Below are 7736 nucleotides of genomic sequence, written 5' to 3' on the forward strand. Positions count from 1 at the left end.
GCCCTTGGTCCTCACTGGCTGTCTCCTCTCCCCGTCAGTGCTCCGCCGCCACCCCTCCCCTCAGTGCCCACCGCATACACAGTCCCCCTCTTCCTGCAGCACCTGAGACCTCCCTCTTCTGTCACGTAACCATCCCCATCTGGCCCTTTCCCTCAGGGATTCATCTGCGGTGGGCACTCAGGGGCTCTGCGACCTCATCGGCAGGCATTGCCATTCCCACTCGGGACGGCCCCACGCCCTCAAAGGCAATGCAGAAGGTTCTGGAGGGAGCACCCTGGGATCCAGGTGAAGGCTTTCCACATGGCTGCAGTGCAGTTTAGGGCGGATTTGAATTGAGGCTGGAGAAGCAGGCAGGGAAAGGAGGTGGCACCTGACCTTAATGCTGGTTCCCTGGGAAACCACCCTCTCTTGCCTTTTATTCAAGTGCTCTTCTGCTACCATGTGCCGGGAACCCCAAGCTCACTTATCTGAGCATCTCAGCCACTCTGACAAGCACACTGAGCATCTTCACCAGGATGGCAAACCCAACAGGCCAAAGTCTAAGGCCTTATCTGATTCCTGACACCCCATCAGGATTCACCCCAAATATACACATGGAAGCCTTCTGGCCTCCTCTTCACTCCTAGGTCTGCCCCACAGTCTCACTGAGTCTTCCTCAGGGCATCTGCCCCAGACAGCCTGATCCTCAACCTCACTGCTATCTTGGCCCAGCCTCTCCTTTGGGCACAGCCTCTTGGTGCCAGAGTACAGAGTAGTCACTGGATGGCTCGGCCTGGTCCTTTCTCTCTGCAGAAACTCTTAAAAGTTTCTCAATTTAAAAGCCAAGACTTCTTAGCCAGAATCCATGTTCATCAAAATGTGGTCCCTGCTCAGACCTGTGGGAATTCTGCTCTGTTGGTCCCCACTGTACCACTGTAGTCCACCCGCCTTGGCGCCTCCTGCCTCTCAACACTGGCTATACTATCATGACCTTCATTATTTGCTCCTGTCCTCTCTGCCCTGATGCCTTTGCCTCCTATATATCTGGAACTCTTCCTCCCTCTTCAAGGTAGTTCAAGTGCCACCTCCTTTAAAAAGCCTTCCCTAACTCCTCCACCCCACATAAAAGTATTAATGACTATCGCCAGTGACAGCAGTTGTCTCTATTTTAGACTGGCTGCCCCTTGAAGCCAGAACTGGGGTCTCATTCATCTGTGTACCTCTCACGCCTGGCCACCCAGTCCTGTGACCAAAATATAGCTAGGGTCAGCAGGGACTCCCTCCTCGGCCTGCTCTGACAACCCTAACTAAGTTATTGCAGATATTGCTCTGGAATCTGCCACCTGCAGCTCAGCCCCATGGCCTGTCTATTCCCCTTTGGGTTCAAGGACCAAAAATTGTCTCATTTGGATCACAGGTGGACTCTACATCACCAGAGTGTGAGGCCTTTTAAGTTACTCGCTGGCACAGTGGGTTGAACTTATCAGTGGGATAAAGCATCAATGATATTTTTAATTGCGACAGTTGGGACATCAGACCTACTACTGGCTGGCACTAAGAATCCAGTTTGAGGTTCAAGAGAATGAGTTCAGAGCCTCCTGCAGAACAGCCTAGAGACCCAGTTTCCTATTGGATGGTAGATCCAGGCATGCAAGGTTACCTGTTCACTCTCTGCCCATCCATCTATCCAGCCATCCATTTATCCATTCATCCACCTGTCCACCCATGTCGGATTTACTCATTTGAACCCCAATTTCTATGTGTCAGATCTCATGATCAGTGCTGGGTATGTGAGACACATTTGTTCCCCCAGTCCTAGAGCTTACTGCCAGTGGGTTAAACAGCTGTTAGCCAAGTAAATTAACAAGGACATACTCTGTGTAATTACAAATTGCTATACACAAGGGAGGGGCATTAAGACTACTATGTTCAACTACTGGAAGGAAGCCAGGGTGTCCAGAACAGAGCAAAGGGAGAGGAATAAGAAGAGGCTGTGCCACTTTATATGGGGTTTGTGGATCAGCAAAAGAAACTTGGACTTTTTCCAAGGTACAACAGAGAAACCCAGCATAGGGTTTTTAGAAAAGGAGCAACATGTTCAGATATAAGATTGCACAGTGTGACTCTGTAAAGGACACCATCACCGGTAGATCAGAATGCAGCTCCTCAGCAGGATAACTGGCCTGGACTTATTGATCAGTGTCATGAAAAAGAAAGAAAAGACAAGAAATAAAATTTAGCTTAGCAGCTCAAGCACTTGCCTGGTAAGCACAAGGTGGTGAGTTCGATCCCCGGTATTGGGGGAAAAAAATTGATATGGCATAAGACCTAATATAATGCATGAACTTCTGGTTTGAAGATGAGAGGCAGGAGCTGGGCACATGCCTGTAGTCCCAGTAGTCAAGAGGCAGAGGCAGAAGGATCACTTGATTTTGAGACCAGCCTGGGCTACAAAGTCAGCCTGAAATGCATAGTGAGATATGCAAAAGGAGAGAGACAGAGAGAGACAGAGAGAGACAGGAATTTGGAATCCACTGGCTATTAGACAATTCCAGGAATTATCATTCGTGCTCCTAGCTGTGGCCCTGGCAGAGATCCTATGGATTCTGGGAACATCAGGGCCCTGCCTCTCAGGGACATAGATTGGTGCTATGCCCTTCATTTCCATGTCACTTTTGAGAGATAAAGTAGGGTGTCAACAAATGCCTGTGTTGTCCAAGCTTATCTGAACTTCCCAGTCCAAGGAACCCTCCCATCTCTGGAGTCTCCCAAATAGTGAGGACTAACAGGTGTTCAGCACTGCCCCTGCTTAGTAGACCATTCTTTCAGCTTTTCTGAATGTTTGAAAATTTTCAAAATACAAAAAGTTGTAAGAGTTTTTGGTGTTGTTTCCAGTGCTGGGGATTGACACAGGCCCTTACACATGCATTATGTTCTCTCTCTCTCTCTCTCTTTTTTTGATATGAGGATTTGAACTCACCACCTGGTGCTTGCCAGGCAGGCATTTACACTGCTGAGCTAAATCCCTGGCCCTGGTTATTTTCATGTGTTACCTTTTATTATTAATTTTGTGGTGCTATAGATTGAAGATGCGGTTTTTTAAAAATTGTCATTGTTTTGTTTATCTTGTTTTAATTTTTTTTTTCCCTCTCTTTTTCTTTGAGATAGTCTTGCTACATAGCCCAGGCTGGCCTGGAATTTGCAGTTTCCCTGCTTCAGCCTCCCAAGCAGACTGGAATTACAGGCATGTGCCACCATGCCCAGCAAAAGATTTTTTTTTTAACCTACAAAAATATTTATTAGACTCACCCCACCCCTGGAGAGGTTTATTTTGGCTGATAGTTTCAGAAATTTGGCCCTATTGCTTGGCCCTGTGGTGGCATAGTGGGGGTGCACAGCTGCAGACTGCTCACCCCTTAGTGGCCAGGAAACAAAGACAGAGGCATAATACACATACATCTTTTTTAGAGAGATTGAAGCTGGAGACTCATACAGGTTAGGTCAGCCCTCTAGCAGCACACTAACATCACCAGCCTACATATTACTTTTCATAAAGTATGGTCTCCAACATACAATGGTTTTACTTCCACAATTTTTCAGTTTTAATAATGGTATGAAAATGTAGCTGTACAGCTATTCTGTTTCTTCACGTCCACTATGGGATTTAATAATTTCCATGAAATATTCAACTTCATTATAAAATAGCCTTTGCGTTGGATGATTTTGCAGAACCAAAAGCCAACATAAGTTTAAGGTTGCCTGGGCTACAGTGCAGTATTTGAGAGGGTAAGTACATTAAGTGTGTTTTCCACTTCCATTATTTACAATTTATTATGAGTTGATCAGGACATAATCCCATTGTAAGTTGGGAAGGATCTGTATTTGGCTGCTGAATGGAGACTGGTTTAGAGAGGGAACAACTGCAAGAATCCACAAAACCCTGACTAAGAACTTTCCTCCCAGTGCTGGACTCAAGGGCTGAGAAGCAACAGTACCTGCCTACTAAGGTGACCGTGCGGCTGGCTGCGAAGAAAGTGGACGGCGCAGGCTGGGCTCACACCAAGTGCAGACTGAAGGTGCTCAGGCGTCTGCCTGGCTTGGTTTGTTGGGACCTGGTCCCTTTTCGCCACTCACCCCACAAGACCAGTTTCTCTTGTCTTGGTGCTGCTTCTTGAAAGCAGAACTCAGTCTAAAATGGGACCAGGTGCCAGTGCCTCTTCCCACAATTCTCTTCCGCCAGAGAAGCCACCTGCCCAGCCATCAAAGGTCACCTTGACCTTTCCCATCAGCGACCTCCTTCCCCACTCTGCCTCCCCAGCAGGCCATTGATTCCAAAATTTCATCCCACAAGGATCTTCCCTAGATGGAGTTCGCTTGATTCTTCCTGATGTGACCCCTGTCTGCCCTTTCAGGGTGCCGGGCCACAAGAGATCCACCCTGTCTCTGCCTCCATCTCTGTCTCTCTCATTCTGAATGCCTTTAGTCTTTTCTGTCTCAGCTGTTCCTGGAACATTTTGCTAAGATCCCCATTCAGTTGAGTGCCAGAACCACACTTTATCCAAGGGCATATTCACTACAGGCCAAGGGGGCCCTTGGGAGCACCCTGATGAGGAAGGCCTACCGGAACTGGAGTAGAACCCTGGGGCCATGTTAACAGACCACTTTCCCTTGTAAGCCTCCAATAAAGAGTAAGAAGTTCCTTTTAAGACTCCAGGACCTCGCCGCTCTTGGTTTTCCCCCAAGTAGTAGGAGGTCTCAAGCTTCCAACAGCTGGAAAGTCCCAGTTAGCAGGCACTCCTTCCTTGGGGGGTCTCACCACCAGGGCCCTTCTTAGCTTTAAAACTCCTATGGCACAGGCAAGCTTGGAGGTTCCCTTTCTATTTCTAGGAGACAGAAGTAGCTGAGAGAGTGAGAATCCAGGAGGAAGCAACTCTTACCCTGTGCATTCCTCTCTCCCCCAGGTGTGGGGAGTGAGGGTGGTGCGTGTAGGGTAGGTGGTTAAGTGCTATTTGCCAAATGTGCTTGGAGATGAAGGGAAGGGTTCCTTGTATCCTGCAGCATGACTGCCTCAGCCAGAAAGGCCACTGCCCTGCAGCGCATTCTGGTTCCCACATCTTCCTTCCCTGCTAACCCTTGCTCGGGCTCCAGCACATCCCATGATCCAGAGCCCAGGCTGCCTCTCTACCACCCGGAAGTCTTTAGCTACAAAGGGAGACAGATGAACAGGAAGCTACAGTTTCCCTCATGTGTTGGCTCAGGCCTTCATCAGAAATGAGTTTCATTACCCAACCCCAATGCAAAGGATAATTAACAGATGGTATAATTTTCAAGCATTCTCAGCACTACATGGCTATTAGGTGAAGAACAAAATGCCCACGCAGCCCCTAGACAGATCCTCCTAAATCAGGCTAAGGAGCCCTGTGGGAGCTGTGTAAGCCACCCCTCCATCTCTGGTGCTGCCCTCAGCCTTGTCCAGAAGAAGCTCATCATTGGCCAGAGGACAGGGAAGGTCCTGAGCCCAGAGTCCTCTTCCTAACCCTCCTTCTCTATCCTGCTCACCCACCATTGCATGAAATAGCCCAACACCTCTTTTGATTCTCTGAGAAGGAAGAGAAAAATTGGTTTCTCCCCCTTGGCACCTTGTGAATTTTCTTGCTTCTAGAGCAAGGTGGGTCTTACCATGACTGCAGCTGCTACTCCAGGGCAGAGTTGGAAGGGAGTACTTGATCCAGCACTTTTCAGACTGGACCTTGCAGATCCTCATAATGTATGGAGCAGCCCAGGAATTTTTGGTTGGGAGTGTGGTGGGCATGGGCAAGGCCCTGACCCCTGTTTTCTCCCAGAAGCACTACATACTTTATAGTCTGTGCTTCTAGTTCTAATACTATTGGGGAAAAGAGCCAGGTGTGGTGGTGTATGTTTCTAATCCCACTACTTGGGAGGATAGCAAAGAGGGTCATGAGTTCCAGGCCAGCCTGGGCTACATAGTGAGACCCTGTCTAAATTGAAAAGAAATCTACTGGGGGCTGGGGATTTAGCTCAGGGGCATACGCACCTGCCTTGCAAACAGGCGGTCGTGAGTTTGATACCTGGTAAGGATAAAAAGGAAAAAGAAAAGAAATCTACTGCTAAACTTTTGAAAATTGTTTCCTTTATTCAAGTCTTTCATTTTACAAACCAGAAAATTAACCAGAGTCCCATAACAGAGGTATGTGGAGCAGGAGTAAAGCTTTGGCCTTCCCCCAAGGGCAGCCTTTACCAGCTGACCAGGGCCTCTGCTGCAAGAGGAAGTCCTTTCTGCATTGCCCAGCACCTCCCTTGCCTGGCTCTTTCTCTTGGTGGCTTTATGAGTGGTCCTCTTGTGAACTACCAGCTGCTGCACGACGTTTCAAGTGGAAAATCTCATGGACCTGCTCTGTTGCGAAGCTCCAGAGCCCTGTGCACGGGGAAGGGCTGTTTGCTGTCTCAGACCTGTGGTGGGAAGGAGGGTGGACAGGAGCTGACCACTGATTGGGAGGGAGGAGGCGGTGGTAAGAGGTCATCCTTCCAGACTGGAGGCCTCACAGGCAGTGCAAGTTACCTGTCCAGGACCCAGGGAAAGTTGCCCATCCCCCTAAACTTGGTTTGTTTTTGTTTGTTTGTTTCCCCCATACTGGGGGGTTTAACCTAGGCTTCAAACTGAGCTATATCTTGAGACAAGGGTCTCACTAAACCACTAAATTGCCAGGCTGACCTCAAACTTTCAATCCTCTTGCTTCAGCCTCACAGATGTGTGCCACCACTCCCAGCTCCACTTGGACCTCTTAATCCAGTATTATTAGTATGTGTACAGTTTTAGGCCTCTCAGATCCCCTCCCACTGAAAAGCGCAAGTGAGGTCAAACTGAGGCTGGGAAGTGGGCATGGTGGCATATACAAACCGCTTTCTGGGAAGCTGAGACAGGAGGAATACAAACTCACCTGGATAATTTGATAATTTAACCAGACTATGTCTCAAAATAAAAAAATCAAAAAGGGCCAAAGATTCACAAAGACCCTTAGTTTAATTCCTAGCACCAACCCCCATACACGCACAGAGGCCAGAGTAATCTTGCCCAGCATCATCTTGCCCAGCAACTGGACCCCAGAATGCATCACGGTCAGAGTACAAACTTGATGGGTGGTGTGGGACCTCAGGATCTCTCCCTGGAGGGTCTCACCGGGATTCGAGGGAGGCTGTGTCAGGTGGAGCAATGAAGGCTGTCAGGAGAGGTGTGACTGAGGAGGTGGTCTTTCGAGCCCTTCAGAATGTTCTGAAAAACTTGGAACTTCCCTGGCTTCCTGTTAATTCGTCTTGCTTATAGTAGGGATCCAGCCCTGTCCAAGGGCAGGCCTAGAAGATAGGGATCAATATTCCTAACTGGCAGGAATCTTAAAGCTTCTGTGCTGACAAGGGCGCTGAGTGGGCCCCACCTCGGCGGCGCTGTGGCGTTGCCGCTTTAAGACAGCGGCGGCGCGAGCAGGTTTATGGTAATGAGCCGCCGCCGCCGCCGCGCTGCAGAGCTCGCCCGCCCGCCCGCCGGGGAGGCGAGGGAACACGGGGCTGGGCCCGGGCCGCGGCGACAGGCGGCAGCCGCGGCGAGGACGCGAGCCGTGAGCAGGACGGCTCGGGGCCGTTGGTTGCCGTCGGTGGGGCCGGGCCAGGGTCGGGGCACATAGCTCGGCTGGCGTAGGTGGGCGATCCCGCGCGGGCGGGGAGGATAGCCCGGGGCTCGGGCT

The sequence above is a fragment of the Cavia porcellus genome, unplaced genomic scaffold (assembly GCF_034190915.1).
Source record: "Cavia porcellus strain 051 isolate PalLab524CR breed Dunkin Hartley unplaced genomic scaffold, mCavPor4.1 scaffold_1, whole genome shotgun sequence".
Taxonomy (NCBI): Eukaryota; Metazoa; Chordata; class Mammalia; order Rodentia; family Caviidae; genus Cavia; species Cavia porcellus.